The sequence below is a fragment of the Cygnus olor genome, chromosome 13 (assembly GCF_009769625.2).
Source record: "Cygnus olor isolate bCygOlo1 chromosome 13, bCygOlo1.pri.v2, whole genome shotgun sequence".
Taxonomy (NCBI): domain Eukaryota; kingdom Metazoa; phylum Chordata; class Aves; order Anseriformes; family Anatidae; genus Cygnus; species Cygnus olor.
This window is the reverse complement of record NC_049181.1, coordinates 14,455,434-14,480,607: the sequence shown is the minus strand read 5'-3', so window position 1 is coordinate 14,480,607 and position 25,174 is coordinate 14,455,434. Positions and strand designations below refer to the sequence as shown.

At 43.2% G+C, this 25,174-nt stretch overlaps 1 protein-coding gene and 1 long non-coding RNA gene across 2 annotated transcripts in view; both read left to right on the top strand.

Annotated features, from left to right (window-relative positions):
* The window catches only part of LOC121077218, a 28,426-nt gene extending 17,401 nt beyond the window's left edge, over window positions 1-11,025 (top strand). The window contains exons 6-7 of the long non-coding RNA XR_005823960.1: window positions 9,983-10,098; window positions 10,478-11,025. This is a non-coding gene — a long non-coding RNA (uncharacterized LOC121077218). The remainder of the gene's footprint in view (window positions 1-9,982; window positions 10,099-10,477) is intronic.
* A 12,737-nt stretch (window positions 11,026-23,762) lies between these two features.
* The window catches only part of IL1RAPL2 (interleukin 1 receptor accessory protein like 2), a 358,032-nt gene continuing 356,620 nt past the window's right edge, over window positions 23,763-25,174 (top strand). Inside the window, exon 1 of the mRNA XM_040572218.1 lies at window positions 23,763-23,951. The gene's annotated coding sequence lies outside the window, so the exon portion shown is untranslated. The remainder of the gene's footprint in view (window positions 23,952-25,174) is intronic.

Genomic DNA, 25,174 nt, shown 5'->3' with positions numbered 1-25,174 from the left:
CCTCTGCAAAACAGACTCCTAACGTTGTCATTAACATCTCTGGCGTGGTTGGGAGGAATGAAGGATGAGCTTTAGCTGAACATTAATCTCAGATTAGTCTGTTTTAGGGAAAAAAATAAAAAAGGCAATTGCATAATTTCTGAAAACCAAAGGGAGACAGAAACCTATTCATTTAGATGTAAATCACTTTAAAGTGCTGCTCTGTAGGGTAAAATTTAGTTGATATTCAATTTGTCAGCTTTAAAAAAAGGGCAGGGGGAAGAGAGAGAGAAATTGCAGGACCGCTTTCAGACTTCTTTTATAATCCTGTATATTTAGAAGGAAGTGAAATCCTACCTTGTGGTAGTACTACAGATTTGCCTGACAGAAGAGGAGGGAATATTTGCCTTCCAGTGCTTGCTTTGAACTTCTGAGCTTATTAGAGCTTTGAATCAATATTCAGTGCAATTTCATTACCAGTTGAGCGAATTTGGATTTTTCATTCAAAGTGATTATTTCCCTCCCTCTAGCTGTCAGAGCGACTCTTGAATATCCTTTTGCTCCAGACTGATCAAAACATTAGCAGAGCTTTTGTGAAGTTTGGACCTGCTGCTCAGCACCAGATCCATTAATCTTTTGGGTTTCTGACAGATGCTAACTAAAAGCAGCTGTATGTTAAAATTTTCCTTTAGTGATCAACACGCATCAGTATTAGGAACTGGGAGGAATAACACAGTATATGTGCTGTGAATATATAACCAAAACAGATGAAATAGCTAGAAAATGAAATATAAAATTGCAGCTTGACATGATTTGTTAGACTGTTTGTAGAGTATTTAACAGTTTAATTTTCTTAATGATTTTAAGTGTTTGTTCTGAATATTTCTAATAGATATACACAGATAATATGGAATTTAGCATTTTTATTTTCAAGGCTGGAATTAATTTGTACAAAATTCCTCCAGTAAAAAATAGGTTTGTTTAATACTCTGCGTGCAGATGCTGCCAATTCTTTAGAAATTTCCACGCTTACCAAGAAAAACTGTGTACATAATGAGACAAGTCTAATAGATCATATAGTTAGTCATTTAAACCTGCGGGAAGCACATTTATTAGGATTTAATCTGTATTATTAAGCACTCATGGGGAATTTGCTATTAAACTATAAATCACTGTCACTGATCGTCTCCAGAAAGCAATGAATTCTGACCGTGATCTCCCAGTCTTCGCTGCTCAGAGAGCGGGCACAACCTCACTTCTAGATGTGCCTGGATTAAAGGGGAGTCTCGTGGGGGTGATGTGTGTGGTTGATCCTTGCCCCAAGCATCCATGCCATGCAGCCTGTGTGTGATGTGATGTCTGGCCGTGCAGACCAGGGCCCACCCATGCCATCGTGGCCCTCCATCACCAACCAGCTGCTGGTGCACATCCCTTGATCAGAGTGACAGGAATGCACCTCATAATAAATGTATTTATCCAGAGGCGTTCTGAGCTGCTGATCCCCCTGGGCTTTTGTGAGTTAAGGAGGGAGCAATTTAACTTCTGAGTGTGATGAGGGGTGTTACAAGAGCAAGTTAACTGGACAGCACAAGAGAGTAAGAGGCAGTGTGGGCTAAGCACAAAGTACTTTGACCAGTGTGTCCATTTGGACAGTTCTACTGGGAGGAGGTGGCTCCTCTCTGACTGCTGTGAAGGCCAGCATAACAGGGAAAAGCCTTCAAATGCTGCTTGGCAACAAGCAGAAATCTGTGAGAGGGACACCATGGTGAATGTTTTGCTACTGGTCCACCCTGATGGATGGAGACTGGCATGTACGTTGTTGTGGCATTCAACCACCACCCTGAGCAGTGGTTCAGTTCTCTCCATTAGGCATTTATATAAATCATTTTCCTGATGGCAGTTTGATTTCATTCTTTTTTGCTTTGATATGTTGTGAACTTAATTCTCAATTGCACTCAAGGATTTTCCTTTAATCTGACGTCATATCAGAGGCTAGAGAGTACACTCACACGAAGTGCTCTTCTCATTGTCAGAGTGACACCAAGTGTCTTAGTCTGAGTGAGGAGGTCTTTCTTGGTGCAACTTGGTGCTCAAGTCCACATAAGTAAAGTCTGCTGAAGTAAATGTTTATATTCTACGTTGTCTGGGAAATAAATATCAGCATGATCACCAGACTGTGGCTGTAATTCATATTTAACTCTCCCACAAGGTCTGGGGAATCTGAGACAGAGACAGAAAAGACTATTAGGTTATCTACAGTCTTTCGTCTAGAATCTTTTCATTGACTAATAGCAGGCTTAAAATCAGTCTGTTACTCCTCCTCCGTGCACATTTCCTTGGGTCTTATTAAATATTCTTCTAGAGAGTTTTGGAAAAAAAGGTTAGAAATTATTCTTATTAAAAAAAAGCTGATTCAGAGTTAAAAAGTGTAAAACTGTAACATTAAAAATAGATGCAAAGTCCTATGTCAGTCTAGTTTCAGATCCAAAGTGGTACTTGCATCTTGCAGAAGAAACACTTGGTTTAGCCCAGTAGGGATGTAATATATTGACATTGGTGGCATGAGTATAACTGAGATGAATTTGATTCCGCTTCTCAAGCCACTTCTTTCTTGAATCTATATTTCACTTGAGAAACTTGATTTGGTATCAGACAGAGTTGCATGTGGTAAAGGGTCCTGGCATTTTATTGCTCCTGCCTAGATGATATTACTAATGTTTCAAGGAGTGCTGTAAAGCATAAAAGCAAGACATAAATCTCTAAAGGTAGCCTAGCTACTATAAAACTATAAAATAAATGTGAGCCCTTTGCATTTTTTGCTATGGTGGTGGAAGAGAACTTGGCTGATTGACTGCTAATTCTGATGATGGAAAACGGGAGACAGGTTCCTATAAGCCCGATGAGATCTAACAGGCAATTTGCCCCCTTGTTCTTACAGTTGTGCAATGCAGTAAGGGGAAAAAAAGAACAGAGAAACACATGCCTGGTTTTTTGTTTTGTTTTTTTGTTTTGTTTTTTTTTTTTTTTTGGGCTGACACAGGGCTATCAGTTAGAGCTGGCCAAAAGGCAGATTTTCCATGTTGTAAAACAACTTGTTTTTTTAATTACATTTCATGTCAGTTTGAATCAGACTGCTACCAAATATTTTGACACTTCTTGTGAACTGGATATCCTGGCAAAACATCATTTTGGAAATGCTGAAATATGTCACTGTGAATTTATTTCCCTTGGCCCACGCTGCTTCTGGGCAAAATACATTCCTCTTTTTCAGTATCGCCACTGTCGACAGCAGCCATGAAACAGGTAGGAGAAGTAAGGGGGCTGGTGACCTGGAGCTTGTTCTGTGCCACATACTCTGAGCTGTGGCCCCACAGGCTCCAAGGTGTCATGGCAATGCCACCGGTGGCTGAGGGTACTCTGCTCTGTCCCCTCCTGTTCCCTTTCCTCCACTTGTTTACACAGGTTGCTGCTTTTGCTGGCTCTGGTCTTGCTTGTTCCTCATTCAGGACCCCTTTTTATGGTAGGGAGTGCTGAATTCCTGAACCATCCTCTGCGTGCACACTCTGGGTCACTACAGTTGCAGGTTTCTGTCTACATCATTGCACAACTTTTCCAGGGCAAATATTTGCGCAGCTTCTGAATGTATTCTGTTTTCAGGAAACTTTCTTTCCTGTGGGCCTTGTTTCTTGAAACGCCTTATTGCATCAGTGTCAGGTTCATCTTCTCTGCTTTTTATTAATTTTTGAATGCTTCCACTGCCATCTTAGACTCCTTCAAGTCTGAAGTCATAAGTGTTGTACACAGAGTTCTGCTTTCATTACCGTAGGTGTCGCCCTGACATTGCTAGGTGACGTGCAAAGTCTGATTTGCATGGCATTACCATCTCCACTTGTGCCCACTTGAAATGTTCACTCCGGCACATACTGCAACTGGAGCTAAAAGGAAGGCCCTGCAGCTGAGGCTGAAGCGTCTGAGCAGACACCTGACTTCACCTGGCTGGTTCAAGGCAGAGATACTAATTCCTTGCTTTCCTGGACATGCTTGCACTGCTTATTTAAAAACAAAACAACAAAAAAAAGGGAAAAAACAAACACCCTGCAAACATCTTAAAGTGATGCTTGATTACTTTCTGCTCATGCATTGTTAATTATGTTGTTCAGGTGGTTTGGAATCTAAAAATTACAGTCTTCAATCTTTAATGAGACATCCCTGCCAACAACAAAAAGCAGGGAAACTGTTCGTGGCAGGATGACTTATATTCTCCTAAGTTTCGCAAGGATTCCAGTGCTAGCCTTAAGTCACGCTCCCCATTTCCAGTTGCCACCATGCACTGTCAACTCCAGTCCTGAATTGTTATGCCAAAGGCATTAACTCATCGCTAAATAAAAATTGACAACTGGGAGTTATAAAATATTATTTTGCACATACTTCTGTTTTCATTCTGTTACTTGTTAGGCAATGGTGCCTGACACATTACTGATCGTCACTGTTAATACATCACCAATTGTGTCAGTCTCTTCCTAGAAGGAGACAGTGTGGTCTTGAGAAGGTATTTCGAACAGAAATTGCTGATCGTGATTTAAGGTCAGAAATACAAATATTTCAATAGTGAAAACTTTTTTACTGTATGTCGCCTCATATTCTGGAAGTGATGACTTTGTGAGTACTGAATGAGATATAGAATGGAGAATTAATTTTTCCAAATAAAAAGGGGGATATGTCCTTTTTTTCCCCAATATGCTGAAGCCAGTAGTTATACCACAATTAAGTTACATAAACGGTCTTGAACAAAGTAGTGTTTTCCAGAAATCCAACAACACTGAGTTTCAGCACTGAGTATTCCTAGGAAATTGCATAGCTGCACAGGACAGCTTCCAGTCCCCACAAGATCGATCATTTCACCTCTGTTTCCTCTTTGATTGAACCAGTGCCAGAGGCTGGCACTGTGCAAATACTTACACAATATGCATAAGAGCTAGCTGGCTAGACCTCCGTGTAGATAAACCTGCAATGTAGTTGGTTTGGTGGGGAAGATGAGTAGAAGCAGCAAGACCTCTCTCTGCCCTGCTGTGCATGCTGGAAACTTGCCATGGGATGTGAAGGTTTGCTGCGTGGAGTTGTTGCAGCTCTTACTAAGCAGGAGTTGCTCGACCTGTGCAGGAGTTTGCAGCCATGCCCTTGGGATGTGTTCCTTGCTGTCGTTTGTATTTTCATTCACTGGAGATGCTGCGGCTGCTTTTGGTCTGCAGCCTGCCTTGTTGCAGAAACCGAAGCCAGTAACGGTGCGGCAGCTGCAGCAGTAAGCACTGTAGTGAGTACACTTTTGCTGCAGTCAGGTTTAAACTAAACAAAACAAAAGAACAACCAACACCCAAATCCAGCAAAAAAAAACCCCACAAATAAACTAAAACACCCCCCACCTTGTTTCTCTTGTGTGTGGGGGCTCCTGAGGCACTGTCATTGGGCTTGTGCTAATCAGAGCACTGTGCTTGGCATCCAGGTCCTGAATGACCACAGGCATCTATCCTGGATTAGTACCTGCACAGGCAGCAATATTACTGGGCTGGTGCACCATTAGTAGCCCCTGAGCTGTCTATAGAGTTCTCTGGGTGGGGTTTAAGGTATTGGCCTTCACTTGTTCTTATGGCTCACCTGGCTGAGAAGTTGTTCCTCCTGCTGTGCAGTACTTTTTTAAAAGAGCATGCCCGCCAGACGGGCATTTTTGGTCAGCAGTGCAATTCTCTGTTCTTCAGTTGGACTGGAAATGGATCTAGTTTGAAAGCAAGTTTCAAAACATACGTTTTCCTGTAGATTTTGGAGTTAGTTTCTGTAGGTACAGTGGGACTGTTCTGAGGGATTTTCTTTCCTTATGTCTGCCTACCTTCTGGAAGAATTTCCTTGGGTCTTTCCATCAGCTTCCCAGACCTTTGCATTTTGCTCAGTTAGAGCTCCCTATTTCCTTAAGATGAGCAATAAAAACTCATTCAGTACAGACAGAAACATTTAATAGTAAGCCCAACTAACAGCCAAGTTTAGCAGCAGTTATCACAGAAGAACTTGTCAGACCTTGCATTATACACCTGTGTGCATAACCTGTGATAGGCTTTGAATTGGAAGCACTAGGCTGTGATTAACAAACCAGAAAGAAAGAGGATGCCTTTTTTTTTGTTGGTGATGGCATTGAAATTAATGGATGAAATGCGTATCTTCTAACAGGCACTTTAAAACTATAAAAACAACTACAAAAACAGAGGGGCTTGGGTTATAGCATGTTTTATAAGGAGTGAGCTGAATATATGAAACAACGTGCAGAAGACGTAATGAAGAAAATATCAAAAGTGGTAAAGAAAATGTATATAAAATAAAATTATAACAGTGGGAAGTGATATGAAATAGAGTGATGGTATTAGGGTATAAAACTCAATAAAGTTGGGTAAGGATAAAGTAATGTTCCTGAACTAAAATTTGTCTATCTCCTTGGCCCATCATACCAAACCTGTTGGCTACTGCAGACTGAAGTGTATTCATGACTAATATGCCATGGTCTGCTTTGTCTTTTGAGTTTGATGTTTGGTAAATTCCTTTATTCCATTAAAGCTGGGACTTTGGCATTTTGTAAGCTCTGAGCCCTGACTCTGTCCTGCTGTGTGATCTGTTCTATTCCCTTCCTACCACACTGGCTAAACTCTGAAAGAAGAAGCTGAATTATGTCAAGGCTTAATTGTTGCTAATACCAAGTGATTGATCAACACAGGATCTGTCTGGTTTGCATCAAAACTTGTGAGATGGTTTTGGGATAAAAGTTGCTGGTTTACAAGTCTGCTGGTCGAGATGCGGACTCACAGTGACTGGTCTTCATTTGATTTCTTTGGACTGACATGTGCTTTGTAGACCTGGCTCACACGAGCGAAGCAGTGCTCTGCTGCACCAGATACCAGCGTGGCCTGCTGCTCTGCTGGATGTTGTGGCTCACCTTGGTACGCAGAGGGGAGGCAGTGCAGGGCACTTGCATTGCCATGGCTGACACAGCACCCTGCTCAGTTGGAGTCTTCATTTCTTGGAGCTGTCAATGTGGGATATTCTGTGAGCATAAAATCCTCTTTAAAAGTCCCACACAAATAAAAGAATATCCGTAGGATTGAGGCAGAGCCAAACTGCTGAAATAAATTATCCGGAGTTAAGCAAGCATGAATGTTTTTTGTTAAATTATGTAAATGTTAGAGAGGGCTGAAAAAATGCCTAGTTTTGAAGAAATGAGAATTCGTCTTAAGAGCCTCTGATAGACTTAAGGCCAGCCAGGTGTGTCCCCAAGCAGCCTCATATATACCAAGAGCCATGTTTGCTGCCGCTGCTTCTTTCTTTGTTCTGAATGCATTTGGGGACTTCTCTTCTTCCTCCAGTGTGATATTCAATTTCTTGCTTTGTTTGACAACTAAGTGGAAAGCTTCTTTTACAACACACCACAGTTCTGCAGACAGGTGTTTTGACAGCTAGCAAGAATCATGCCTCCCACCTTTGGGCTGTCTGAACCTAACCAGCTGTGAGTAGTCCCTTCATGGAGAAGGTCATCCCAGGTTGGAGCAGGTTGATTTTATTATCTTCTGATGACCTCCCTATTAGTCCGATGGGGTTCCCTCTGGTGTGCTTGCTGTGCCTTGTGCAATGGAAGGGTCATTTAATGCATATAATATAGCTTACATGTCTTGGATGTGGAAGGAAGATGTATGTTCTGCTTTTTCATGCCACTGTCTTCCCAAGGGCACTGCTATGATCTTTAACTTTGCTTTAAAAATTCCTTTTTTATTTAACTTACCTCATCTGCTACCAATTGCTGTGATCTTGTCATTAACCGTTTGTGCTCTGACTTCTCCATGCAGGCTAATTTTCTTAGCAGGTTTAGCTGAAGATACTCAGAAATACTACATATTGCTGTCATTGCAGAGTGCTAGGACAGATCTGAACCTTGGCTCAGGTCTGACATGAGGGTAAGAACAGAAGGCTGCAGAGCTGAGGATGCTTAGGAGCAACAGATGGATCCAACTTCAGGGTGGCATTTCCAGCTAAGGGAAGTAGGATTGCTAAGAAAGAAAGGGAGAATACTCAGTACTGATGGACAAAGCTCCCATTAAGTGATAAGATGGAAAAGTCCACAACAGTTATTATGCTTGTGCTATCCAATGATCTGTACTCAAAATGGCACATGGAAAAAGAGAAAGTGAACTTACTCATTTGAAGCAGAGGATAAGACAATCCAACAGATCGGGAATGGCCACCACCCTTGGCACTGCACCTTGGGTGTGCCAGAAAACGAGGTAGGATGAAGTTCAGTTAAATAAAGTAGGGAGGTATGGGTGGAAAATGGAAAGGGGACAAGACGTGAAGCCAAGGTGTGTCTTTCCAGCTGGAACAGTCAAGATGGGAAGATATGAGATTCCCACATGGGAGAGCTATGGGTCAGTAACACAGGTGACATCGTATATATTGATGTGAAATTATGCACCATGCCAATCTGGGTTTGACCTAAGCTTTTTTCTTTATTAATACAGTATTTTTAATTGGCCTACTTGGCTTTAAACCATTTTTATGGCTATGTACAGAGCACTAACATGGATAGAAATGTCCCACCAAAACAATATCTGTGCATGAGGTGGTCTTGCTGTGTGTATGGTGGGCCATGCCCCAGGAAATGTTGGGAATCTAGATCAGGTGGAATCAAATATGGGCAGGTTTTGGAATGTGTGAGAAGTAAAGCAGTAATTTGGCCTGGCAGATGATACATTGGTCTGGGAGCAAGGAAAGTACTCTCTGCTTTTCAGCAGTACAGTGCTGGGACTCATGAGTTCATTACCTTTTGCATCCTTTTCCCCTCTCCCCATTGGTTTTGAGAGTCTGTTCACACTGCAAGCGAGTGTCTGTCCATTGGAGCACAACTGAGCCCTGACTACCACTGCTATCACCGTATGATCCCACTGGTACAAATAATGCCCAATGTTTTTAACAGCCTACCTACAGCAGCCAGCAGAGACAGGCACTCAGTTAAAGCTAGGAGTGTGCTCACATACCTTCCCTAGGTGGGAAGCTTTCCAAAGCAAGAAGTTGAGGTGCTACTGGAGTATGTTACCCATAAGTAACAATAGGGGATCTAAATGAATAATTGCAGAACATTTTAGCTTTGGATCCATATCCAAGATCTACAGCTCAGTGTCAATTTTCATTTAGTGCTTCTTTGAGCTGGACCCTAGGGTCATTAGTTGTGGTTCTGTCATTAAATTGTCATAAACATATCATGTATAGTATTAAATTTAGTAGCAATCATCTATTATAATTGTTTAACCTCAGTGACTTTCTACAGAGAACTGTTGGGAGCTGCCAATTTGCTCCATGATTAAAATCAAGGCCAGTAAGAGTGTTTGTGTACGTGCCTGCCACCCCCCAAGGCAGAAATTTCATGGGTGAGGAAATTCAGAAGATAAAACCCATTGCGGTTATGCATCTCAGCTGGCACAGTGGTCATTCTGGGAGATCAGCCACTCTTGCCTGATCCTCTCCAGAGTCATCTTTGGTTATTTTTGCTGTAAACCTTTGGAATTGCAGGGAAAGAAAAACAACAACAATTCCATTTTCCCTTTTAGTTTTAACAAAGTGTCGAGGGCCGGTTTTAGATTGCCCGCAGTCTGAGCGGCCTCAGGAGTTTGTGCTGCAAGTGCCAGGCCTGTTCTTTAGCAGCTGGAGATGTAAACACATAGCAATCGAGCATTTAATTTATCTTTGGGGGGCTGTATGACTTTCAGATTCTGAGGCAAATTTGCTGCTATTAAGGGGAACCACTGATGTTTAAATATACATTTCATTCCAACGAAAGGCTGGAAGAACTTTTTAATATTTATGGTGCAATAATTGATCTTCTACCACTGTCAAAAGCTGTTAAAGGCTTATCAGCTTGCTGTTTCAGCACCATATGCTCTACACCAGTTCCTCACCATGTGTCTTTCCTGCACTTTAGGAGAAGAACATTTGTCAGAATATCAAGACAGAAATGCTTCTTCAAATGGTGGTGCCTGTGTGGATGTGCGGGACCTCAGCGTAAGCTCTCCTTTGTTGCCAGCCCTCTTGTACATGGTGAGGTCTGGGGGACGCATGGTTGGGTCTTTGTGTAGTGAAGCATGGTAATAGTATTTTGTAAGAAAATGTGTCTTTGAATTTGCTTAAAGGTTGGCCACAATAACTTAGTGCAGTCTCTAAGGGCTTCCTGAAGTCTGGGGGCTTCCTTGGTGAAACTGAGCATGTTTCTAGCCCAGTCACATTTTGCCAGCCATTTGTGCATGAGAAATGCTTCTTTAAAACATAAAGGATTGAGAAAAGAGTGAGAAGGAAGCAATGGGAGTGTGGGAAGAGGAGTTATTTAGATTGCATTTCTGTTTATTTTTATTGTGTAGTGAATTTATAGAGTAAGAGGGATGGAGTGAGTTGCTGTAATTCATAAATATCCCGTTTAAAGGATCAGCCATGCACTGGCCCGTGAAGAGAGGAAGAAGCCAAGCCTTTGGTGTGTCTTACATCTGCTCAGAAGATACTCACGGCTTTTCCAAAGACCCTCAAGTACTGAAGAACTGCAGGCTTCCTGCGGAGCTGGTCCTGTGCTGTACCCCTACCTCTAAGTTTGGGCTGTGTCCCTTGTTTGGAGGAACACAGTCCTGCAGGCCAGGCTTGCAGGGGCTGGAGCAGAAGGCAAATGCCTGCAGATTGAGCAGCTCAGGGTGCTCCTCTCCATACCAGGACAGTCCCTACACTGGATTCAGGCTAAGACACAGTTGTCTGGGGCTCTTCGTAGGTGAAGGCCAGATGGAGCCATTCTGGATGGCAAATTGGATTCCCTCAAGGAAAGCTGTGAGGTGTGAGGCACTTGGTTCCTGTTGCTTTTTATCTGTGTTATTTGGGCCCCTTTTTCTTTCAGGCTCTGGTGAAAAATCCCACTGTCACATCTCAGAAGGAGGTTACTGTGGCAACCTTAACTCTTGCTTTCTTGGCTGTGCAGCAGAGCTTGCGCCGTATTATGAGACGATTTTTGAAGGTTTTGGAGCTTTTGCAAATCTGTTTGTTCTCCATGGGAAAGGAGAAAAGTTCTGAGGGGGGCAGTGTTGGTCCTGGGAGCTCCATCGGATTCGGAGCTCCTCTTTTAGGAGAAATTACAGCCCTCCTTCATGTTCTTTCTGATCTTTCCTCAGGTTTCCCTCCTCTCCCTAACCTCCCAGTGACCTGTTCTTTCAGAGAGCATCTAAAAGTGTTTATAGACCTCCTATAACTAAGTAGGATGTTCAACTGTGATCTTTTTTTCCTGCTGTTTTTCCTCTTATCCTTCCTCTCCGATTTTAGCCGTTTTTAGCTGCTGCCTTCCACTAACGCACAGCTGGCTGTCAAAGACTTTTGGAAGCAGCCTGATAGAATTTACTTAAGGTAAGCTTCCTGACAACAGTGTGCTGGCTGATTTTTCAAAGTCATGTTTTGCTGCGAGGACTGTTTGGAACTAAATTAAATTATCTAGCATGATCCTTGGTGGATAGGCCAAGGCTGGGAGGAATGGGAGAGGTGTAACACCCTCCAAGGCAGTGCTACGTGTGTGTATTTTTGTATTCACCTGTAATTTGGTGAGGTTTGTTTACATGCAGTGAAATAAGATGAAGCAAAAACCCTAAGAGGAGCAAGCAGAAGGGTCCCATTAGACCAGTGCTCGTGGGTTGCTTTCTAATGAGACTGGCAAGGCCAAGAAACGTAGAGAAATCTGGGAGAAATTACCATAGCAGCTTTACTTCATGTTAGTTGAGGTAACACCTGACATGAAGACTGATAGGCTTAAAAGTGCAGCATCTGTGTGCCTGGCATAGCGATGTGGTGCTGTAAGCATGGGGCTGGGATCCAGGACACCTGGGTTCTGCAGCCGCTTTCTCTGCTGCAGCTCTAAGGATGTCGCTTACCCCACGCTGTTATTTCTCCTTGTGGCTCGTCTGTTTTATCTGTTGAGATTTTTGACTTTCCTCAGCAGATGCTGTCCCCTGTATCTGAACAGCACCAGACACACTGGGGCTTTGCTTCTTACTGAAAGATTTCTTAGGTTCAGTAATGGTATCTGATGCTGAAGAGCTACCATTTTGTCATTTGGAGTTATGTTGACTTGGGAACGAGTCCAGCTCTGTGATATTCCAACAGGTTGTGACAAAGCAATTGATCCCATCCCTGCTTCCAGTGGAAGGAGTTAGGAATCTGGGAGGCCATCAGGTACCATGTTCTGGGTTTGTTGGCCTGCTTTGCTCATATGCAAGGGTGTTAAGATGTTTTATGTCCACTTGATGGGGAAGATCATTCAAGCCACTGTATAGTTCTGCAAGAGAGCTACATCCATCTGTGAACTGTCCGTGAACTCGTGACGCTTGGCTGGGAGGTGGCAGGTTCAGGCCTGAGTCCCTGCCATGATGGACTTGGATTGGGTGTCCACACTTCAGACAAACATCTTGGTTGCTAATCTGTTTTCTGTTCTTTTTTTTTTCTGTTTTTCACAGCTAAAGGCAGGAACATAGAATGACCACTGCATATAGATACATTGTGTGCATGGTGGAAATGCTTCTTATTTGTGATTCACAGCTGTGATTCTTTCTCACCAGTCTTTAGAGGCATGTTTAGCTTTTTTCTTTCAGAGAATAGAGATTGAAGGCAAAGAGGACTTGGGAAAACAGATAAGTGATCAGCAGAAATAGTCCAGGGGTGCTTTTATCATATGCCAAAAGGCCGATCCCATGGCACTGACATGCAGGCTCAGATTTAGTTGTGAATAGCGTGATTTGAGATCCCAAAGACTAAGCCAGTGCTCCCTGGTCATGCATTCCTTATGCAGCTCCAATACCTTCTAACATCACATGAAGATCTGGAAATCTGTTAAAAATGCAGGACTGAGTCTTATGTCACCTTAGGTCCTTTCTGCTAATAATTTAAACGTCAGGCAGCTGCATGTTTATGTATGGAATGGATCAAAGTATGTTTTGATAACATAATAACATAGCTATTTCAGCAGTGTGTAGTGAGGGGAACTTCAGGTCTTTGTGCCCTTTGACTAGCTTTGTTTCCTCATGAGGCTACACTTTTTTACTTTATTTGAGGATGTTTTGCCCAGAATTGGAGAAAGTGTTCACAAAACTATGAAAGGGCATTGAAATTAAGAGATGCTACACAACATCAGAAATCACAAAGTTAATTTGTTACCAATTAGCTTGCATTTCAGTACAACTTAGTTGATTCAGTGCCCCATTTGTTATGCAGAACAGGGAAAGGTTTCTCCACTGAAAGCCCCATTGCACTGCAGGCAAGTCCTTGGGAGGCACCAAGCTGTTATGGAAACCATCGGGATCCTTCTTCACATCCCACATGGGCATCGCTGTTTGGAATTGCTGTCCAAAAATGATTAACCAATGATGGTTAATTCAAGAACATGCCACCACAAAGCAAAGTGGAAGCCACACACATTTAGCCTGTGTACAGGGAAAGACAAAGGCTGATGACAGTGTATGAAGTAAATCATTGCCATAGCTTGTAAACTTGAGAGCATGAACCATTGTTAGCCTGCTTTCTCTGTATTCTTTACCAGGTGCCAGGATGACTATAGCAAACAATTTTTTTGTATGGTTGACTGTCATCTTATTTGAATTACATTGGATGATAGAGATCTGCATAGGATAGGAAGAGGAATTTATCTTCCCAAAATATATTATCTTCTCTTTTTAAGTTAAGTTTGCAGTGCTTTCCTATCTTCCTTGTTTGCCTTAGTAAGACTCCATGTCCTATATGCATTCACTCTTGCCAAACTGGTAGGAACTTAATAACTTTTGAACATCTCACTTTTTCCTGAATTTAAATCAAACTGGTCAACAAGTTCAGTAATTTCCAGGTGCTGGCAGACAGAGGGCACAAGCAGTGCATGCCTCTTCTTTGGAAGTGAGACTAATAAAAAAAGTCATATTTTGTTTCCTGTTTTCAATTAATTTATGTTGCTCATAAAAACAAAATCTGCTTTCTTAGAAGTATTGTTTTAGAATTTAGAACACGGTAGCAAGTGTGACTCCCCAAGGCAATTCTTTTCTTCTTATAACTTCTTAAATATATGTTTCTATGATGGTACTAAAATGAAGTAGAGAATTCGCTCTAGACAAGGTGTTAGATGATGTGCATAACATAATTACTATGGAAATTGCTATAACCAGGACAGCTAAGTATAATTTTTTTTTTTTTTTGCCTTTAGTAATTTTGGATTCTTTTTTTCACTAAATGTTATGATCCTGAATTGGAAGAATTAGATTCGGTTGAAAAAAAAAAAAAAAAAGAGAGAAGAAAATAACTTTGTGCAGTTCCACAGTCGCAGAGCGGTTGGGGTTGGAAGGGACCTCTGGGGTCCCAGAACTGGGCACAGTGCTCCAGGTGTGGCCTCCTCAGGGCTGAGCAGAGGGGCAGAATCACCTCCTTTGACCTGCTGGCAGCACTCCTCCAAATGCAGCCCAGGGTCCCGTTGGCGTGCTTGGCCACAAGGGCACATTGCTGGCTCGTGGTTAACTTCTTGTCTAACAGGGCTCCCAGGGCCTTCTCCATAGGGCTGCTCTTCAGCAGGTCAGCCCCCCAAAGCCTTGCTGAAGCCAAGGTAGGCAACATCCACTGCTCTCCCCTCATCTACCCAGCCAGTCATTCCATCAGAGAAGGCTATCACATTGGTTAAGCATGATTTCCCCTTGATGAATCCATGCTGACTACTCCTGATCACCTTCTTTTCATCTTTTTTTTAAAAGGCAATATAAAAGTGATACCACTGTTCCACTTTTTTTCTTTTTTTCTCAATGAGCACTGTTACATTTGCTCAGCCCAGTAATATTTTTTAAAACTGCTGGTCCTGCAAGCTCAGCAGTTTTTAAAAAAGAAGGTTCTGTGCTCCTGTGCCCAGACCATCATACATTATCAGAAAAAATAACAGTGGAATTGACAAGAAATGGAAATTTTGATTCTCTCCCTTGCTGCCAGCACTGAAAATGTGTCTTTTGTTTTGTATTTTTTTCCTCAGAGCTATACTTTTTCTTCCGGGACAAATTCTAGCAATCTGCTTATTTGGAAAACCTAAGGAAAATTTGACACTAGCAACACACAGAGTTCTAGCTACAGCTATGCATTGTATCTCAAGAACGGTATGAAACAAGCTTTTTCTTCACTCTTTCCTGTGTACTATAGTACCGCTGGTTTCATCCAAGGTCTCCGAGAGCCATGGGATTGTCACTGATTTGGTGGGAATTTGAATCTGGCACTTAAAAAGGCCTTGCATTGTATCAGTAACCATGCAATTAACAGATTTGTGTTTTACATTCAGTTTTAAATTTATATGAATTGACAAATCCGCTGTTTTAGTTTGCGTCTGTTCGATACTTAGCCAAAGATTTCCTGGAGCTGATGGTTGATTTACTAAGATGGGAAGCTGCCCTTTGTTTTTGCGTCTGTTTTCATTCCTAGAAATACTGTCTTTGTCTGGTGAGTGCATGAGGGGTTGACTTTGAGATTTAGGAACTGATGAAATCTATTGTACAGGAGAGAACGATATTCCTACTGCTGCCTTTGGGGATAATTTGAGCTAAAAGCTGTCTGGTTTCTGTTGGAGGGCAGCAATCAGATCTATGGTATTTATTTTTGCTCACTGCATCTTTCAAATAACCTAGTAAAACCCTTCTCTTTCTAGCATCTGGCTCTGTCTCATTAACTTGATGAGCCTCAATGCTCCATTCATCCGTTTCTCCCATAAACAGCTCTGTTTTTCATTTTCCTGCTGCCTCCTTTCCATAGGATGCATGCTTATTTGCAAGTTTCTCCTCCTTCCTAGCATAAATCTCATGAAAAATCATTTGAGTCTGCCCACAGTAAGTGAAATAATAACAATCGTTTTGTTAGCTCCTCAGCTGGCAGATATAAACACGGGTCGAAATTTTTTGGAGCCTTGGGTCAGATTTGACTCTGGAGAGGTAAAACTGCTGTGCTGAGGTGCTGCCTCCTCCAGGCAGGCAACATCAAGGGCTGGTGTAAAAGAACTGTTCATTCCCTAGGTATGTTAGGTCACTCGTGTCTTCGGTCTGATGGATTTGAAATCTAGGGCAATTAGAAGAAATTCCTTTATTTCCCAAATTTAAAACTTAGTTTTCCCATGTACCACTCTATATGGACAAGGTTTTATTGTAATGATTGCAGGATTTTCTCTCCCCCTCTCTCTCTTTAAATTTCATACTGAGGCAGGACTCTTTCTCATATAAAACTTGGTAAAAAGGACCATTATTATTCTTTCAGTCTTTAATGCATTCTACACTTTCTGAACTGGCTCAACTTCCACTTCTTTAATCTTTTAAAAACCTTCAAGGACATACTGGGGGAGAATGGGTAAGCATCTATTATTGTTGTGCTACTTCATTGTTCTGCATGAAATGAAGCCCTGCTACCTTCAAAGACCTATTCTCTCTCCTTTCCAGGGCAGTGGCTCAAAATATTGTAAGAAGAACATCTTATAACGTTCCTCTGTCTGTTTAACCATATCTTTGCTGTGCTGGCAGTGTGCGGTGCAGCGGGTTTCTTCGGGTTTGCGTATACTGTGTTTGGGACAGGTCCGTGGAAATAGTGCTGTGGGGAGTGGTTGGGAGCGGGGGAGATGTTCAAGATGCTGTGGGGGTGTGTGCACCTGGGCTGCACCGAGCTGAGTAGCTCCAAGGGCTGGTGGCTGAGCTAAGGGGAAACGTAGGTCTGGGCAGAGACCTGCCCCCCACCTATCCACCTGCGCTGTGCTGCTCTGAAGCCTTGCTGTCCTGTCCCGACTTGAGAGAAGTTACTCAGAGCATGGAGTCCCCTAGGTGTGCACGGGCATGTCTGTAACTCTAGAGATGTGTGTTTGTTCTGTAATTCACCTCAGGACAGATGCTAGACACAAAGGCTGGTATTCCAGGATCTGTCTGTGCTCTCCACCAGACGTGCTGTTTTAATGGTGCCCTGTGTGCCAAGTCAAACCTGGAAGTCTCCTCCTTTTTGATTTTACTGGCATTAAATAAAGCCCAAGGGGGATTCAGATGGCATCAAGCAAAGCTCTGGGCTGAATTCTTCCGATGGTCCATCACTGCTAACTGATAAATCTATTATACAAGCCTGAAAGCCGTGTGGGACAAAGGCTGTTCAACAAAGCTGTATAGGTAATCCATAAACACTGTCCTGCTGGGAAAGAGAACAGAAAACACCGCTACCTTGGCAGTGAGAGATCTGAGGATAACGCACCAAATCCTGTAATTAAATGACTTTTAGTGTTCCTAAATGTTATGTTTCATCTAGACTTCCTAAACAGAATTAATTAGAAGCTGATTAAAAGGGCCTCCTGCTTTCTTTCAAAGTATCTTTCCGCTATCGACTATAGCGAGTTTATCTACTCACAGAGCACCATGAATCACTCCCCTGCTTAAGGAAAAATTGATTGCTGTTCTAATACTTATTGAATACCTATAACAGATGTTCAAATCTCTACAAGCTTGAGATAATTAAAATAATAAATCTATACTCATTTGACAAGAATGTTAGCAGGAATCAAAGATATAAATAACCCAGTGGAGCCATAAAACGTTATTCTGCCAAGTGCTATGATCATGTTTGTATGGAAATTTCAAGCCTGATTCTACAGTCCTTGTTTAGGAAACACTCCCATCAGATGATGGTGTCCTGAGCAAGGCAGCGCACAGTAAAGGTGCCAGAATCAGGGCTCAGGACTGCATAACAGCACTCCTCACTCACTGGAGTTGCAGATGTCCTGTTTTACTCTCCAACACCAGAACCAGAGAAATATTGATCACTTTGATTAAGCCAATGAAGTGTGAGTGAATTATCTCTCTGAGTACAGAGAATGAAAGCACAGATGAGACAACACATTACACAGGCAGGAAGACAATGTCTAGCACCTCTGTACACGGAGAGAAGTTCCTATGCTGGCTTCTCTGCTTTGGGGCTTGGCAGTAGCTGGCTTTAATCCTCTCATATAAAGCCCATGAAGACACCATAATGGTATAAATTATTCTCCCACCTAACCAGTTACCAGGTAAGCAAGTACATCTAGCAGAGCTGCTGAAGGCCAGGAGAAGCAGACATACATGGGGAAGCTGCTGAACAAATGAAGAGTCGTGCTCATTTAATGGGAACCTCCAATGCTAATACTGTTGTTTTATAAAAGAGCTATGGGACTAGAGGTCTTGATTCCCATAGTGTGGCTCGTATGACAATAACTAGACAAGAAAATGAAAAAACACTTTAAAAATCAGCATTTCTTTTCTTCTTACCACAGTGGTAGCCTTGTGATTAGCTGCGACATCCTCCTCTTTTCAGTCTAATGAGCATGTTAAGCTGTGTTTCTTGTGTAGTTTCTGGCACCATGTGTCCTCTCTCTGTCAGCTTCTTAAGATCACTTGAAAGGGAGATTAGTGGGAAGAATGCCATGGCAAAGGTAGGAAAATAACTTTGCAAGGCTCTCTCTCGTTCCTCTCCTCTAACCTTCGTGCTCTCCCACAAGGATCCTGGCTGGCAAAGGAGGCCCAGCACTGCTCAACTTGAGGCAGTCACAGCCATGCACTAATGAGTGGGTCGCCCTTTGTGGTGTGAAGTGTTCATGCAGCACACACATTCTTGGCTGGGTCTGCCAAGTGCCTGGCAGTGTCCCTCTTGTGCCCTCTTGTTTGCTTTGCTCTGATAGCTGTCCTTTCACATGCGCTGTTTGCACTGTGACTTTTTTTTCCCCTTTGCAGCTCTATTAGCAAAGAAATCTACCAGCACTTCATTCATTATGTTTTTTTCTTCCAGGGCAGATACATATAAATAAATAAATCCTTGTCAAGGGAACTCTAATGGTATGCTCTTATGTGGATAACTATTACTTCTCTGTCAGCAAAAGGTTGTAAAAAAGTTCCTTTTGGGAAAATGCAGCAGAGACTTTTTCCTGGCAGGCAAATGTTGTACAGATGTTCCTCTCTGGATAATACAGCTGAAATGCTCCTTGTAGGGTAACCTGACACAAACGCTTCTGTTGGGCTGATTTCTGTGTTACTGAAAGGCTGTTGACTGTTTTCCTAGGATGGAAAAAAAAAACCTTCTACAGTTTCCTCCTATTGGAAAAGCATTATTCAGGCACCTGGTTCTGTCAGGATAATAGAAATAAAAATGCTATTTTTCTCTCCTTAAATGCATCAGCATTCTCAGTTCAGAAAAGCTGTTAAACACGTGCTTAAATCTGTATTTAGAGGGACAGATTCCTACCTGCTCAGCTACTGCCTGGCTGCACAGCAGGGAGAGCTCAGCCAAGCAGTGCCTGCAGTGCTGGGAGCACAGGTTTGCAGGTGAGGGGAAGATGGACTTGCTGTGTGGGGCAGTTTGCTGCCAGAGCCCTTCGGGTGGCTGGGCTGGGTGGGCTTTCTCCTGGCAACGTTTGTCTTGCGTTGAATCATCCCAGGCACGTTACCTGGGGGAAGCATCGCCTGCTGGAGGGTCTGTGTGTGGGGGGGGGGGAAGGCAGAAAGCCAGACCTTGCCGAATCAGAAACCTTCCTCTTTTCTGTCCCCAGCTGCAGCTGGATGGTGCTGCAACGCACAGCCCAAAGCCCCAGCGTTTAGGAGTGCCTGGAGGAAACGGCAGGTGGTACAGTGGCTGTTTGTGCTTGGTGCCTCTGTGTAAAGATGGTACTTTTGGGAGGGGAATTATTACCTGTCTCTGGCTATAAACACCAACTGCTGCTCAGCCCGTTGCCTTGTGCCAGGCATTGCCACACACTCGCGGGAGCTGGGAGGAGAGGGGCCCAGAAGAGCTTGTCAGTCCAAGAAATCTGTCTCATCTTGGAGTCTGTTTTTGCCTAAACTTGGGGATATGTATGTGAGAAGGTTTCTTTTTTTCTTCCTCTTCAACCTTTTTTTTGCCACTGGGGGTGGATGGGGAGTGGGGAGACAACTTGGGGCATTTCAGATACTTTTGACTATCAGCTCTATAATGAAAGGGTTGTAGATTAAAGAGTAGGCTTTAATTGCTGATGAATCAACGTGCTGTGCATGATGTGTGTACAGGAGAAAGAGAGAGCTACTCAAGGAAATTATTGCTTTTCACCCTCCTAATTACTGCTGCACTGAGGTCTAGGCAGAGGTCTAAGTGCTGCTTCCCAGTTGCTTTGTGTCCAAGAGGGAGTTCTGACAAGTAAAAGGAAATGAAAAATGTTTTGTAGTTCAGGCAGGTCCAATCTGGTCTCATTCCTTTCTGTCAAGCTGTCCCCTCCTTGTGAACTACCAGTGGAGTCACTCGTGCAGAGGGATGGTGGCATCCCAGCCCTCGTGATGGAGCTAAATGGCAGTGGTCGCTTTGAGAAGACTGCTGTTGAGCTGGTCCGAGTGTGTCTAACATTGGTTTATTTATTTATTTTTCTTTACTGTAGGACCAAGACTTGGAGACTTTGTGAAAACTGTTTTTAAAGATGCTTTGTATGAGCCAAGCGTTCAGGTGTGGTGCTCAGCGAAGGCAGTACTTGCTGCAGAGGGAAGTTAAAACACTGCTGTGCTTCTTCACCGTGAAGAAAGAATAGTGTGAGGAAAGCAGGCAAATGTTAAATCCAGTGGAGCTCACCCAAGGCAAAACTTGATCAAGTGATACATCTGCTGGATGAGCGATTCCCTGGAAAAGCACAAAGAAAATGGTGGCCCATTTAAATGATCTGGACCTGCTGCATGGATCTCACTATGTAAAAAATTTATTTCTCTGTCCCTAAAGTGAATGCTTTGGAGGGAGAATATGCTGTTGGTGCAAAACATCAGTATGGGCCCTAGAGTGACCCTGCATAAGAGGAAGCGTGAGGACACCTGATGGGTTCAGGGGCTGGGAACAGGATGTGGGAATTCCACTTTGCAGACTGTTGCTCTACCCGCAAAGCTTTGAATTAATACAGACATATTCCAGACTTTCATGCCTTCCCTTTGTAAAATTTTTCTCTCTCTGCCTTTCTCAGGAGGAATACCTACTATTGTAGAGTTTCTGCTGAAAACCAAATCTGTGAATCCCTGACACTGCAGCATCTTTACTGGATTAACCAGCCCCAAAAGAGCAGTGATGGTGGGTGACTGCCTCATCTGCTCCAGCTCATTGGAGTTATCAATGAGTAAAACCGAACTCATAGGAGAGGGAGAAATACCTCTGAAGCTTTAAGGAATTGGGGAATCCAAAATAAAAGATTTTCTCAAGGCTTAAGCAATTATTCCTTTGATAAAGTGTGTGTGAATGTCATAACTTGGTTGTTCAGGCACGTGGGGATGTATTTTAAGTACAGCTCTGCACAGTGCAGAGGGTAAAAGATGCCTCCTAGCCTTGTTGTTTCTCTTCCTCTATGAAGAAGAAATGTTTGCTCATAGGGGAGGAAGAGCTATATCTGCCCAGCGTGATACTCGGACCACCAGGTTGCAGGGTCACATCCCTCTTTCTTGGGTGTGATGACCTCCTTTCCCAGAGCTTGCCTTGCATTTCAAATGAACTCCCTTAAGTTAATTGCAGTTTATAGCTAGTTTTTGGAAGAGGCTTTCAGTATTCACATATTTCTTTCCAGCAGTAGATGGCAGCAATTTTCTTAGTCCTGATCTGACAAGATCTGCATGTTAATTACTGTAAATTAATGTATTTTAAAACTAAAGGTTTCAGATGCCCTTTTCAGCACTCATTATTAACTAAGATGTGATCCCTGCTTTCCGCTGATATGGAAAGCATCAGAGGCCATTCATCCTCCGATGGCTGGCCTCAGCAGCAGATCAGAAAGCGAGTCAGTCCCATGCTGGGCAAGAGCAGAGACCAGTGCCTGAGCCTGCCTGTGCTTGTCTTTTGAAAAGCCCAGCCAGCACCAGGGATGCCGAGAATGGTCCTCCAGGCACCAGCAAGAGGTAGAACAGCCTCCAGCTCCTTTGAGGTTATGCTGGAGGCTAACACAGGTGAGGGAAGCATGTGGGTCCACACCCTTGCTTTCAGCTAGGAGGGAAACAAATAGCCTAGCAAATAATAAAGTACATAAACACAATGGTAAATGGTTATTTCTGAGACAGATCATTTCTGCTCTTTTCTTTTTCTTCAGACTGTTTAACTAGTTAATCCGTGTGTATTACTCTAAGCTGACTTTTTTCCCTTGTACATGTATTTCCAGAAGATGGTCCTTAGGAGACTTATTTTTAAATGAAGTATTCATGTTCAGTACAGAGGTTTGCAACAGGAGCTGCAAAGCGTGAGAAATAAATCGGGCAACATTACTACATGAATCTAAAATATAATGGCTCCTGCCCATGGAAATAATGAGGTTGAAATCAAGGAAGCTTCATCAACTTTAAATGAATAACTGATCTCCAGTGGACAGAGAGAAAACTGATTTTAATGATTGTTTTAAACCAATATTTGGTGTAATAAATGTTTAATGCATTTGTTCTAAAAAAGAATTAACTGCAGTGCCACATCTTATTCAGGGCACAAGCACTGCTTCTGTTTGGTACTTCCTCCATCTTTTCTCTCTTCCAACATCTGTAATAAGCTGAGATTTTTTAACATTTATAATCCATGTCAGGATGTCTGATAAATATACCCCTCTGCTACTGCTTTTGATGGTGTGTCTGCTTGACTTGCCTGTGTCACATGAAATGCATCTTTAAGGCCAAGAATCAGGCAAACTCATAATTGGGCAATTGTATTACAACCGTATTAAGCTCTGCTCACCCTGAAACATAGCAGGAATTATGAACTGCAGCTTTGCAGTCACGTGTGCTCCATTTCTAGCTGTACATTAGGAACCCGCACACTATGTCGTGTTTAAAAATGTGCCTGCAGTGTAATGCTGTTGTGTGCAGCAGCCTGACCTGCCCCAAATCAGAAGGAGAATTAGAAGGGGGTAGGGAAGGATCCTTGTATAAGGAAGGATCCTTGTATAACTTGGGCATTGTCACCATCACAATCATTGCGGACAGCTGACCTATCTAGCAAGGGCGATAAAAACCTTCTCCTTGCACATTAAAGGAAATCAGGTGTTAGATCTGGGCCTGAGGTGGTTCTGCCTGAGCACAGCTGTTTTCACAGGGGCCCTGGGGGAGCTGAAGGGATTTGGAGCATGATACTAGTGCTTGTAGGTTTAGTGTGATGAATCACACCTAGGCCCTGAGCAACCTGGCTAGGGGCTCTCAGCACTACTCGGAGCACTTTTAATTTGGGGCTTTCTTCCTCTTGCTGGTGCCTGAAGAGTGACAGGCTGAGAAAGCAGTTGTGGTTAACAGCTTGTGTGAGAGTTCACTTTTCCTGATAACTTTCCAGAGCTGCTAGGAGCTTTCAACTAGAACGTATTACTGAACCATCCTGCTGGGGTCCTCTGCCCTCCACGGGACAGGACTGCATCTTCTGAGCCTTCTGCTGGCTGTCCAGATGACGCCTGGAAAGTAATCTGGGCCTCAGTGCTGTTTCTTGAAATTATAGCAAAGATGATTTTGTGCTTCCACAGAAGTAGTTCAGTAGTGGGTACTGGCAAAAATTCTCTTGCTTGCATCTTGGGTAGGTGACTAGATCTGATATTTCCTCTTAATCAAAGAAAAGCAGTCAAGGGCTGTCTGCTGTCCTCTAATGCCTCCTCAAGATGCTCCTCAGTCGTTCTCTTTGCTCTTTCGCTCTAGTTGCTTTTACATTCTCCTGAGTACACTCAAAAGGTGAATGTGCTCATGGGACTGGATGCTCACTGGTAAAGCTGTTTTCTTCCAGGTGCTCCTTTTGACCTTGCTCTGTTTCCCCTGCTGAAAAGGTCAAGTACACGATGAGCAGAGTTGTGCCTATCTAACAAGCATCCTACCTTTTCCCATGGTAGCAGGACCATTTCACAGTGAAGTGCTCCCAGCAGAGAAATGCAGGTAAACAAATACGCTCGTACACTTCAGGGGCTCTTGCAGACTCTAGCTTGGAGCAGCAAGGTGAGCAGGAGGCAGCCCCTGAGGCACAGGGTGAAGGGGCTCGTTTAGGAGGAGGTGGCTGGGAGAATGCAGAGCAGAAGCTGGGTGGGAGGAGAGGGATGAGCCTGTGCATGGAAATAGCTTGTCCTGGCACTCGTACACAGCTGGTGTGAAAAGAAAGCAGCAGAAGTTGTGAGGACCACATTGTTGTGTCCAAGTCATGTTAGGTGTCTTTGATGCTCACTTTCAAAGTGATGTTTAGGCTTTGTATTTATCTGTTTGAAGCCTCTGAAATTCTCTCTCCCTGACTACATCACCACTATGGGCACTTGTGTTTTCTGGAAACAGGCTGTGTGATAGCTAATGCGTTCTCCCCAGAGCCTGGATTGGAGTGATTTTGTTCTCTGAAGTGCTTCATGCTTTAAAGCGACTGCGTGTTTGGGGTCTATGTTTGTCTTCTCCATGACTTCTCAGCAGGCAGATTCGTCTCTGAAGCCCTGGGCTTTTTTGCCCCTTGCTACTGCCAGCACAATAATTCTTTGGGATTTGCTGGCTTAGTGCTGTGTTTTGACCATGTACTGCTGTAGATGCTGTGAAGGGTTTGTTTGCAGCTTTGTCATGAAGGTTGCACGGGGACCTGTGACAGCAGGGACCAGCTCCCTTTGCTGGGGATGAAATGTAAGTGCTCTCATTATCAAACATGCACCACGCTCCCACTCAACACAGGCTACATCTGCCGGGAAGTTGAAAGGCAATGAGTTTGCATTAGACAAGTAAACTTGAAATATGGATTCTCCCTGTCTGAGATCCCTGTGGCCCTCCTGATGCAGTCCTTTGGGCAAGGGTTGTCATGTACTACATGGCTGTGTAGCTTAGCACAATAGGGCTCTGGCTCAGCTGATGCCTCTAGATACCAGCAGGAAATAAATATTAATAACACAGGAGCCTCCCTGCTTACTGTGTTCCCGTTTCAGGCCCTCTTATTGCTGCTCCTTTGCAGCTGGAGAAATGGATGCAAAACGATCATCTCCTTTCAAATAACGCTAGAGCTGGAAGTGGAAGGGGCCAGAAGGGGCAGCTGAAATAACTACGAGCATAGGGGGACTGTCATCTGAGATGATATTGAGCAAGATAAATCCCACTTAATTCTAAGAGCAGGCTAATAAAGAGGAGTGTGACAGAAG